This window comes from Rousettus aegyptiacus, unplaced genomic scaffold (assembly GCF_014176215.1).
Source record: "Rousettus aegyptiacus isolate mRouAeg1 unplaced genomic scaffold, mRouAeg1.p scaffold_m13_p_7, whole genome shotgun sequence".
NCBI classification, from domain to species: domain Eukaryota; kingdom Metazoa; phylum Chordata; class Mammalia; order Chiroptera; family Pteropodidae; genus Rousettus; species Rousettus aegyptiacus.
The window spans coordinates 14347919-14360616 of NW_023416310.1; the positions used below are offsets into that span (position 1 = coordinate 14347919).

Consider the following 12698-nt stretch of genomic DNA (forward strand, 5'->3'; position numbering starts at 1 on the left):
CGGGGGCTGGTAGTCTAGCGCCGGCTGGGGCAGAGAGGTTCCCCGGGAGAGGGTCTAGGCGCCGAACCCCGCGCTCCCAGGAACCCGAGTTCAGCCAGGCGTGTCTGCTCCAAGGGGACAGGACTCGGGGGAGGCGTCGATTCCTGGCTCCGGATCTGACTCTCCGGCCAGGCCAGCCCTAACTTGTCCCTGCTAGGCTGCGCGGGGCCCCAAGGGACTCCGAAGTGTGTGAGAGGGGGCAGGAACCACTGGCGGAGGCTGGGAAGGAGGGGTGTGGCCCGGCCAGGCCCTGGAGCAAGGCGCTGAGTGTAGGTGGCGGGGAGCGCGCTACTCCTCCGTGCCCCTGCAGATGGACTTGTGCGCACGGCGAGTCTACACCGGCTGGGGCTCTAGGGAGACGTTTCGATTCAGGTGCTCGGCACTCCGTGGCACTCCGGGCTACTCTGATACTCTGAGCGCCTGAAACACCCTATAACTGCAGCTGTGTGTGTGTGTGTGTGTGTGTGTGTCCCCAGTTCCCTGAGTTTATGCACCAGCAGCCCTTGCCTTTAATTTTCTTAGGGCTGCAGATCTGGTACTGGAAGACAGATCCAGCCCTGTCCGCCTTCCCCTCTGCTGTCCCAGTCACCTCATAAGAACGGCCTCAGTTCTCTTCTACAAGCCGAGGCCAACCACAGGGTAGGAAGCCACACACACACACACACGTATGCACACGCACGCACACGCAGGGCACACAAGTGGATGTCCAGGACAGAAATCTCCAGGGAGGCCCTTGATGTGTTGTTCAAAAGAGTCTAGACAGTCGTAAACACCTTATCCGCTCTTAAGACCATGATTCCAGCCCAGCTCCATCACTTCTCCCACTGTATGACCTTGGGCAAGTCCTTTCCCCTGCCTGGGTCTCAGGCTCACCTCCAGACGACACCAGGAGTTGGCCGAAATGATCTCGAGGGCTCCTCTAAACCCTGGCGTGCCCCCACCCCGCCTTCCCCCAAAGCCCACGGGGACGCCCCCAGGAGCTGTTTCCTCCATCTTTTCCATTCTCTCTCCTCCCTCTGGTCTCCTTCTTGCCTTGGCTGAGCTCCCAGGGGCTCACTGCCACTTGGCATAGCCCATGACAAGATGGCAGTGTTTTCCTGGGAGTCAACAGGAGTCGAGAGGGTCAAAGGCAGGACTGGATACTGTCCCTGCAATCTATCCACTGCAGGACTCTACGCTGAGACTCCACAGCTCTCTGGGGACCACAGGGAGCTATGCCAAGTGGTTTCTGGATTCTTCTCTTGGAAAAGGAAGAAAAGGGCCCCAGGAGTGGATGTGGCCCAAGTGGGGCACCTCTGGGTCATGCTGATCCTGTGACTTTAGGGCAGGATCATCAGACTCGGGCCAGCCCAAAGAGCACCCTGCTTCCCCCGGAAGGACCAGACCACATTTGGTCTGCAGTCTCCTCCCCTTTTCAATCTCCCTGCCACCTGCCAGGGTTTCAGGAGCACTGAACATCCTCTGGCCTTCCCTCTCCCTCGCTCTACTCATCATGCCCTTGGCTACATGCCCCTTTTCTTTCTCAGTCACATGGTCCCTTGCTCCTCAGCTCCTCAGTAACCTCCCAACTGATTTCCTTGCCTCCAGCCTCATTCCCTTATGGGGCAAGTTCTCCTGGACAATGCTGCCAGAAAGACTCTCCCCAAAGCACAGCTCTGACCATACCAATAGCCTTCTCGGAAGCCCCACTTGCTCTCCCTGACCATGGAATCTGGTCCATGCTCCTTATCTGAAATTTTAAGGACTTCCATACCTGGCTGCAGTGTATATGTCTAACTTCATTTCTCACTTCTTACTGACATGTAAGGGGCAGCCAAACTGTCCCCTGAGAATCCTTAAGTGTGCCTGTCTGGAACACCTGTTCTTTGTCTTCTATTTGTCTTGTCTAAGTGAACCTTCCAGGTCCAGCTCAAACCCTACTTCCTCTTTAAAGTCTCCCAGAACATCCCAAGCCACTGCTCTGGACAACTGCAGGGCTTATAGTCAGGATGACCTGGGTGACCATGGAGGCTCTTCTCACGGTTATTTACATTTTAAGGGATGTGCTTTGTTTCTTTAACCACACTATAATTAACCTCCACATGGGCAGGGCTCTGTGGTTCTCATCTCTGTGCTCCCTGTGCGGGCACAGTGTCCGGCGGCACATGTGAGCTGTCAGAGAAGGCTACTGATGATGGGCTTAAGGTGTCCCAAAATGAAAGGACATCATCTTTCCCCTCCATCCCTGCCATTTCCCAAAGTGCTTGTAGTTCTCACCAAGACAGATGCTAAAACCTGGGGGTAGAGGCAGACAGAGTGTGGTTCTGGTGATTATTTATTTATAAAGCTCTGGGCAAGAGGAAAGAAAGACAGCATCAGAGCACCACCTTAGTTCTGTGGGGACCCCAGACCAGCATGGTCCACTTCCTGCCTCACCCAACTGTCCCTGGGTTTCTGTCACCTCTCACTCTGGCTGTGCTACCTGGCTGGAAGCTGTCCACAGGCTCTCTGCTCTAAAAAAAAAAAAAAAAAAAAAAAAAAAAAAAAAAAAAAAGCCTGTCTGGGCTGTGATCAGATGGCTGGAAGGGGCCCTATATCAGACTGATCTTGACCCAAAACCCAAAGGCAGCAGCCTCTGTCTACTTGAGCCCTTTGGGGACCCAAATGGGCCTCCTGAGACACACCAGGAATCCCATTGGGATAGAATAATGACAGAACCTCTTATTTATTCAGTACCTTAATGATCACAATGCACTTACATCTCATCTCTTAAGTCCCAGCCTTCATAGCTCAGGAGTTACCAGAGCAGGTATTGCTAGCTCCATGGCACAGACAAAGGCATGAAGGTTCAGGGAGGGGAAAAGACTCTCCCAAAATAATGCCACTGATGAACAGCACAGAGCAAGAAACTGGATCTTCTGACTCCAAGCCCAGTGCTCTTTCACCTTGCCGGTCTCTTCCCTGCTTCCTCTGCCTCCATATGCTTTGAAGCCCAGAGCCAGCCAGGATTGGCATGACCAAGATGTGCTCAGTGATGCCAGCTTGCAGGGCACCCACGGGCAGCCTTCATTGGTGGAGGGTCAGCAGGATCTGTGTTAGTCATTCACCTGGTTAGTCACAGTCTCAGCTGGCTGCAAGGATTTCTCCAGCTCTCTATCTCTGGCTTCCCAGCCAGGAAACCCTTCCTTTGTTGGGCCCTAAGTTCATCAAATGCAAACGGAAACTCTTTTCTGGGAAGCTTAAACTCTCTAGCTGTTGAGTCATTAAACTCCTCCGGGCCCCAGCCCCATCTATTCATAGCCTGGAGGCTTTCAGAGCAGGAAGGAGCTTTGAGATTCACTGGTGCCAACCCTCCTCTCAGGAGGGGCATGGGAGTCACATAGCCAGAGGGCAGCGAAGCCCAATCCCTCCACTTGTTCAGGATGCCTCTTTATTTATTATTATTATTATTAACAGCAGCAACAGCAATGATACTAATAGCAGCCCCTGTTTAATATCTACTCTTTGGTAGTCTTTACCTAAGACACTTCATCTGAACCCCCTCGCTTCATTCCCTTACCTACCCGCCAAGATGGACATTATTGTCTACATTTTTCAGCAGAGGAAACTTTGAATATAAATGACTCACCCATGGCCTTGTGACTAAAAGGAGGCACCTGCCCAGATTCACCTGAGCCCTGCTGACTCCCATGCCCTGGCTCTTTTGTCAGGTCTTTCCTCACTTCAAGAACCCAGCCCGGACCCTCGTTTCTTGAGGGCACCAGGTAGCTACAGCTTGTCTTCCCCCTAACAATGCCGTGCCCAGTGCACTACAGCCAGCCTGCTGCTCCCCTGCACCCTGGCCCCTGACCAACACAGACCATGTGGCAGGGACTGCCACAGGCTCACAGGTGCCCATTCTCCCACAGCAGGTCCCCAGAATCCTTGTGACTCTAAGGCAACAAGAGACCAGGCGATCGATGAGCTGAGGGAGCTGGAACAGAAAAGCTTCTATTCTCTTTAGTCAGCTCCCAGCCTGTTCTCAGCCAAGCACCGGCTCCCATCGACCGCCACATGGCCGGGGACTCTCAGATTGTGAATTCAGGCCAGAAACTCATGAAGGAAGCTAGACTTCTTACAACTTTCCAAAAAAGAGGAAAGTGCGGAAGTGACCTGCCACTCCCCAAACCCGAGAGTCCTCAAATAAAAGAGTGAAAGGAGACATTAGCAATCATCTAAACACCCGGAGAGGTGAGTGACCTGCCCGAAGTCACGCAGTAAGTTGCAGGTACAACCCTGATTAGAACCTAGGCCTTTGGGTGATCAGACGAGTTCTCTCCGTCACTCCTCATGACCCACCATCTCCCTTAGCACCAGAGCCTCAGCTGCTTATCACTCCGCTGATCCCAGTCCTCTGCTGACTTCCTGCAGGGATGGAGGGGCAGCTCAGCCTGGAACAGTCCCATGGCTCACTCTGGGTCAGCGTCTCTTTCCTCCCTGCCCGCAGGCCACCCCTCTGCTTCCACCGCACAAGCCTTCTCTGAGGGTGATGCAGGAACGCAGGTACCGGCTTAGACCACAGGCCCTGGGTTTATCTCTTAACCCACCTTCCCACTCACAGCCCCAACCCGCACCCCCAGCTATATGACCTTGGACAAGTTACTTAGTCTCTCTGAGTTTGTTTTGTCATTTACAAAATGAAAGGATAATAGCTGCCTCTCCCACTCCAGGATTAAATGAGATAACGTAAAGAAAGTACCTGCTACAGAATAGGCTCTTAATAAACAGTTTCTCCAGTTATTGGTGTTATTAATATTATTGTTCATGTATTTTCACCTCCCCCACAGGAGGAAACTGCTGTTTCCCAAAAATTACTGTAACCATAGCTACCTCTGCTCCTTCCCAACAGGTCAGACAGTGGGACTGGAGACCAGAGGCTGCCACACCTTTCCTTTAATCCTTCTAATCCCAGTGCCACATCCCAGACTCACCAGATGCTCACCTATGCCTGGAGTCTGCCTGACATCCAGGCTCAGGGGCACTGCTCCCTTCTCTGAGCAGGTAGACCCCTGCAGAAAACAAGTCAGGGAGAGAGAGGTGCACAGTGGTAGGCGAACCTACCTGGATTGGAGAAGGAGGCAAAAGCTCCAGTTCCACTTAGTTCAGTCGCTGGTCCTGTATGACCATCAGTTTACTCATCTACACAGTGGGTGTATTTAATCCGAGGTCCTTCTGACTGCCATGCCTCTTGCCTACACATCCAGTTCCCACACATCACAGTTGGGGGCTAGACGCATGGAAGAAAAGGGGACAGGAATAGGACAGAAATCGAAGACACATGCCTGGCCACAGTGGAGACAGGACAAACACAATAAGTATTTTCAAAGAAAACGTAAACAAGCACAGATGAATGTAGTGCAAATCGCCACTATAAACAGCTTTCAGCTGGCAGCGCAAACGGTGAATTTGTGAGTTGATTTTGTAATTTAAAAAATGTAAAAATGATTTCCCTGCAGTCGGCCAGCAGCAAGGGAAGACACCCAGCTCTCATTATCAGTTTGGGCAAACCTCAGCCTAGACCCAGGATGGGCGCGCCCTCACCCTTGGACAAGCTCCTTCATCTCTGCCCCAGACACAGGGGGCCACCATGTGTCTCTAACATGTCCAAGACATTTCTTACCACCTGTGTTCCCACAACAGCCCTGGGAGGGCAGGCATTATCATCCTATTACAGTCAAGGAAAAGGAAGATCAGAGAGGTTCAGAAATTGACCCGGGGCTCTACAAATATAAAATGCCTGTGCCAGGACTGACACCCAGGGAGTATCTTTTCACAGAGCTATGCAGCCCTCCACGCCCTCCCACCCCTCCATGGATCCTCCGCCGTCCCTTCTATGTAAATGTCACAAACGATGGAGGATGGGTACCAGGGCCCACGCGGGGCACTCAGCTGTGGCCTCAGCTTCAGGATCACTTGCCCTCGGGCTATGGATAAAGCATTTAGCCCTAAGAGAAATCAGAATTTTAGCTCCACCCCTCTCATCTGACAGTGTGGAAACTAAAATTCAGACTGGAGAAGGGACTTACTAAAGGTCACACTTACACTTGTCCTCAGAGCTGGCCTTGGAGCCCTGTTTACTGACAGCTCAATCCATGCTCCTAGGCCTCCCACAGGTTTTGAGAGATGAGATCAAGCTGCCAGCAGGCCTGTTCTGCTTGCCCTGGGCCTCCTCTGGACACTTCTGTTAGCCTCTGGTCCTCAGAGAGCCATGTGACAAAATGCCTTTTGTGGTCATTGAAGGAGCAGTCAATGGGCAAGCTGATGCCACTGCCTCTCTGTCCACACTTGCGCGTTGTTTAGAAACTACCATTGTTCGGGCAGCTCCCAGGTGGCTCCTGGAGACCAGCTCCTCTCCTGGAGCCACCCCGCCCCAAGTTACTGCCACAAATCACACCTTCACTTTCCTATTTGCTGTAGCCAGCCTCAGCTACTGCCTAGAGCAAACAGCTCGTGGCCTCCTGGGATCCCTGCCAAGCTGGGCCAGCCTCCCACCCCTGCTTTCCCCTCCTGCTTCCTCCAGTGACACCCAAGGACCCCTTTGTGAGTGACGCACTGACTGCAGTGAATACAAGGCAAGAGTCTGGCCTGGGAGTTGGAAACTGTGTTCTTTCTCTCCCCTGAGAGAGGCCTTAGACAAATTGTTCCAGCCCTCTCTCTCCCCCATTCATTCTCATTCTCTCTCTCTCTCTCTCTCTCTCTCTCTCTCTCTCTCTCTCTCTCTCCTGTGTCTGTACTCATGGAAGGAACAGATACTTCCATGGGGTGCCTCAATCTTCCAGTCTGTATAAAGGAGGTGTTTCACAGGGGGAACTTAAGTAGGCTAGCTCAGCAATGCAGAATTTTCTACATTAATGCTTCTCAAACAGTCGTATGCAGGGGAATGACTTCGTTGATCTTGTTTAAATGCAAATTCTGAATCCGTAGGTCTAGGGTAGAGCCTGAGACTCTACATTTATAATAAGGCCCCAAGGGACCCTGATGCTATCAATTCATGGTCCACACTTTGAGTAGCAAGAATCTAAATAACCTGGAGACCTGACTTCTGGGAATAGACATGTGGACTGTGGTCTTAAGCACAAGAAGATTTAGAGCTGGAAAAATCCTTAGGAATCTGGCCGTGGAATGTTAGAGCTGGTAGACCCTTCTTTGAGGCTTGGAGCAGGGCTGTGGCATGCCCCGTGGGAGCCAGCCACGGAGCCTGGGTGGGACCATGAGCTGCACCGTCACTGTGGGTGGAGGAAGAGGAAGCGGAGAGGGTGGATGGAAAGGGAGAAGAGTGGAGAAGGGCTCGTCCCATGGGGAAGCCTGCAAACAAGAATCCGCTGATCCTCAGCTGTCCTCTCCTCCCCTGTCTGCCAAGGAAATGCCTTAGATCCATGGAGAACGGGTGCCCCAGAGAGTGAATGTCAAAGCGAGAAACCGGCTCCCCTCTCATGTCATCTTCCCCAAGTCCCTGGGGCCGTTCGACCTCCAGCCCCCATTAGAAGAAGAGGCTAAAGCTCGTTTTTTCTTTCATGGGTTGGGATCCAGAAAGCAAAGGCCCGTGGAGGTTACCAGGCCTAATGGCCACCAGATACACTCACCCTGTTGCTGGCTACAGTGTGGAATGCAGGTAGCAAGGCAAGGCCCACTCTTTCTAGACTTGTCAGGCCACATGTGCCTGCAAATTTTAGGAGGGACATCGACAACTCGGGGAACATTCAGAGGAGGGGAGCAGCATGTCCCTTTGGCGGAGGCAGGCCTGCAGAGCATGAGTTCGCCTTTGAATATCTGCTCAACTAGTGACAGGTAAAACCAACCTTGGGTTGCTTGGGCCTGAGGAGTTGAACCAGCATCACTGGGTAGAGTCCATAGAAAGATTTCTTTAAGTCCAATATAAGGCAGGACTTGTTAGAGTTGAAGCTGACCAAAGACGGATTGTGCTGCTTTGAGCAGTGGTGAGCTCCCCATCAAAGGAAACATACAAACGACACTGGATAGGCATGCTGTAGAAGTCATTCGTACCAGTCAGAATTCAACCAGAGAAGCAAAGCTAGTAGGAAATGTGTATTAAGAGATATATTACAAAGAATTAGCTTATGTGAAACTAGCAGTTGAGTAGGCAATTTTGAAATCCATAGAGCAGGCTATCAGGAAAAACAGGCTGGAACTTTTTTCCACATGGGCTGAGGCTCTGTCTACTAGCAGAACCTCTTCAGGGAAGCCTCAGCTCAGCTCTTAACGCCGTTCAACTGATTGAATCAGGCCCATGAAGATGATCTAGGATAATCTCCCCTACTTAAAGACAACTGATTATAGACTTTAATCACATCTAAAAATGCCTTCATAGCAACTCTTAGATTAATATTAGATGAAATAACTAGGGGCTTTAGACTCACCAAAGTGACAGATCAAAAAGATCACACCACTCGTATATCAGGCTGGAGGCTGCTATAAAAAAGTTGGAATTCTTCCCAACTTTGAGATGCTTTGATTTCTTGATCTTCAAGCGGGTAGCCTGGAGTTAGAGTACTCAGAGTGAGACTCAGGAATGTCCTGGGGCGAGGGGGACCCAGACTCTCTGGGTCATCCTTTAAGTAGAAGCAACTTTAGCCTTCATTTCAATTCAGTTAACCAAAAGCCACTGAGTTCTCCTGAACACCAGGCACTATACTAGACACAGAGACACTAGAAAACTAAAACCCAGACCCTTCCCCAAGGAGCCTCTGGTCCAGTGGTATCCTGAAACCACACGTCGAATGTTATATATGCTAAATCCCAATGGGATGACTGAAATAGGGATCTGGGAAGGCTTCCTGATGCAGATGATACTTGAAGAAGGCTTGAACGGAGAATGAGGACTTTAGTAGGTGAAAATGGCTTTGAGAGTTTTCTAGGGTGATGGAACAGCATGAGACAGACTGAAGGGCATGAATGTGTCCAAACAAAGGTGGTTAGGAGCAGACCCTGGAGGGGGCTGAGTGCTAGACTCTGGCAGATGGACTTGATTTGACAGGCACTAGAGGAAGGACGGGACAGACCCAACCTGCGTCCTCCTGCCTGTATCCTAACTAGTGGATGCTCCTATGACCCTGGTGGAACTAGCGGATACCCCCATGACTCCAGGCGAACCAGAGGGTCATGACAACCTGTATCCTGATTGCCTCCCTTCGCCCTCTGCTGGTGACCAGGCGGCCTCGACCAGCCCCTCGGGGGGTGCTTTCGCCCCCCCCCCCCCCCCGCTACTTCCTTTTCTGTACCAAAGGTCCACTCCAGGGCTCAGACCAAGCCCAGTGTTATGGGTGGTGTGCAGGAGCCCCCGGCACAGCGCTGAACTGAAAGAGATGATACTCTGTATACTCCAGGTCCCTGCTCTCGGACCCCCTTCATCTCTGCTGGAGGCTCCATGGCTTGGTGTGGACTCAGTTCCCTCTTTAGGAAGGCAAAAGGCCTCTCCTGATCACAGCTCTGATGCAGAAATAACCATCTCGGAAACATCCAGAGAGGTACATTCCAGCCTGCTGGTTACAGGAGAGTCTGGGGGTTCTCTGCAGAGGCCCCAAGTGTCAGGCCCCAGTGGAGCAGCCCAGAGAGAGTGACACCAGGCTCTCAGACAGGAGGTGGCCTCTTTTCCGAGACAGGTCCAGTCCTCCTGCTGGAGCAGGAAAGTGCCGCGGCCCTGGGGACAGGCGGGGACAGGCAGGGGCAGGCCTCAGATCTACACAACAGAGGAGTCTTTCCTGGGCTGCTCCACCCAGGTCTCAGACCCAACATGGAGCAGCCATTTCCCACAGAGCCTGTCTCAGTTTCCACAGTCATGGACCATTCACTGGGAGGTTTCTCTAGGCTGAACTCATTATGAGTATTACCTCATCGAATCCTCATGGCCACCGATAAATGAGGCACTACAGTAATCCCCATTTTACAGGTGAGGACCCTGAGGCTCAGAGGGGTGACGGAATGCTCCCAAAGTCACACTGCTGACAAGTGGCAGGACAAAGATGTATAAAGCATGAACAGAGTTTATAAAGCATTTGGTCCTATAATATATCTTCCAAGCCTAACAACGACCCAGAAGTGTGGGTATCATTATTCCTACGAGGACACTGGACTTGAGAACATAAGGTCACTTCCTGCAACCCAGAGCCAGTAACTATGGGAACGGGAGTCAAATCTAGACCTTCTAACTCTAAAACCCAGTTCCTCCCCGGAACACGCGAGCTGAAGGTGGGTCATTCCCACTGAATGGGTTGCAGAAGCACAAGTCAGACTACGGAGGGCAAAGGGCAATGTTGATGGCGGCAGTTGTCACAGAGTGGCCTTGGTTCCATACATTCGTCAACACCATCCTTCTGAACAGGACCTGAAACTAGAAATGGGAACAGAGTGACAGTTCTTAAGAGCAATGAGTAAGTGAGAGAGGGGGCTTGTCGGGGGTGACAAGCAGCTCACCAGCTCACGAGTGCATGGCTGGGGTGGGGGTCTGTGGGGCTAAGCAAGATGGCTCCTGTGTTCTGAGTAGGAAACTTGCCCTAGTAGTATCAGTTGTTTGGGCCAGAGCTATGAGCGTCGGAGCCCGGCCTTTAAGAGTTAATTCATTAGACCTGAGCTAAGCTCAAGAGGGTATAAGTTTTAAACACTCCCCAGGTGAATTAATCTGCAGCCAGGAATGGGACGCACAGGAGAGAAGAGAGCCTTCTGCAGTTGGGTTGGGCCACTTGCTAACCAGCAGCTAGCATTTTCTTTCTGGGTTTCCTTGATATTTAAGAAACATTCAAGGGGCATCTGAGGAAGAATCTTCAGAGTTCACAAGCCAAAATGCTTGGAGCGAGCCAGGTGGCAGAGACATCAGGAGTCAGCAGGTGGCCCTAGGAGAAGGGCAGGTCTCCCCACAGAGGAGAAAGGGACCGAGTCTCAGTAGGAGTCCTGAGGACAGGCTGTGTCTCCCTTCATGGCTTTGGCTCTTGAGCCTGCTCTCAAGCTACCGCAGGGAAGAGGGTTAGTTTAAGGGGCGGAGGCACTTGGCTGTGTGAGCATCACTCACCTGGGCACAAACCGGGGGCTTTGGCCAGGCTGAGGTAGTGCGATGCTCTCTTCAGCATGGCCTGCGTCATGAGTTTTCCATCATGAGGGTCAGACAGAGCAAGACCCACTGAAGCTGCTCTTGGTCCATGGTCCACCTCCAGGTGGGGCCAGAGAGAAAGATACCTGGACCCAAACTCAACCAGTGGTAGCCTCCTTCCCTCTGATGTCATGCTCAGCTCAATGTCCCAGAGTCCTAAGTACTCTCATCTTCCTGGGACACCAAAGAGGCCCTGATGTCTCCTGCCTGCCCCTCAAGATTGTCGAGTGGATTCACGAGAGGTGACCTACATATCCTTTCCCAGAGTTGTGACTGGTGATGTAGCACAGCTGAACTGAGGAGAGAGGGAGACATGGTCCCCTCCGCTGTTTCTCTGCTCCTACCTGACTGTGAGACCTACGGCAAGTCACATGCCACCCTAGGCTTATCTGCAAGGGATCGAGCTGGTGGAGTCTGAGCCCCTTACAGCTCAGACGGCCTCTGTTGGACCTTCTCCTGGCCTCTGCCTCTTCCAGCCCTTCCTGAAGCACACTACCCAGGGTTACACTCTTGTCCCCACTTCACCCCATGCTGGCTGAGGCCGGAGGGACTTCCTCTGTGTCCAATCCCAGGAAAGGAGCTCTGTCCAGGACCTCCAAGTCACCCCTTCTGACTGTGGCCGAGGCCCCGTTATCAGCAGAGCAAGTCCACGGCCCCAGCCCCTGGGACAGCTGGAATGCAGGAGCCTCCCGCCCGGAAAGGGCGGCAGGCGGCTCCCACAGCAGTCCATGGGCGGGGTGTGGGAGGGAGCTGTGGTGCTGAGAGCAGGCTGACCCCAGCCAGCGCCTTCTGACAGGGAGGGGTGGGGGAGGGGCGGCAGATAGTCCCATCTCCCGATTTTTCCTGGGCCTGAGCTGGCCCAGCGTGAGCGCACTAGTGGCCAGTCCTGCAATCCGAGTCCTAGGCTAGCTCTCAGGCTTCCAGGGCCTGGGAGCTAAGGTCCTGCTCATGGATCATCCTTCCACATCCCACCTAGGCCCGTGACCAGCTAGACCTCTGAGGGACCAGGGTTAGCCTTGTAGTTCTTCACGATGGTTTGGTATCTCAACATGTTCATGAGATATCATATGATCACCCATTGCAGAGCATACTCAGGCCAAATGAAGGTTACAGCAAGCATCTTCCTCAGCCTGTGGCTGGAATTGGTCGGTTCAGGGCGCAGACACCTGCGTGCTCACGTAGAATAGGGCTCAGCTTAGCATTGGATGTCTTTACGGCAATGCCTGGGGTCCTTCGGATTCCTGGAGAATCTAACCCTTCTCTCTTCCAGATTAAGAGCCAGTCCTCAAACCCAGGCCTCTTGACTCTGCTCCCTCAGACGCCCACACAGTCATGCCTCCATTCCCTTTGTTTTTCTGAGCATCTTGCATGTGTCAGAGACCATTCTAGGCCCCAACGACTCAGCCCCTGGCCTCATAGTGCCTACATTTCAGAGGAAGCACATAGTCAATAAACGAAATTATGTGATCACAAATACAAACATCATTTCAGTGGTAGTAAGTACCAGGAGTCAGTAAAACGAGAAGGGGTAGAGCGTGAT

General features: G+C 52.4%; 1 protein-coding gene and 1 long non-coding RNA gene across 2 annotated transcripts in view; both read left to right on the forward strand.

The window, feature by feature from the left end:
• Positions 1-12698, forward strand: part of KCNK3 (potassium two pore domain channel subfamily K member 3) — a 38128-nt gene that overhangs the window by 475 nt on the left and 24955 nt on the right. The window lies entirely within an intron of this gene.
• LOC118605192 lies at positions 30-5066 on the forward strand. The gene is made up of 2 exons (XR_004951972.1): positions 30-4248; positions 4907-5066. It is a non-coding gene; the product is annotated as an uncharacterized LOC118605192 (long non-coding RNA).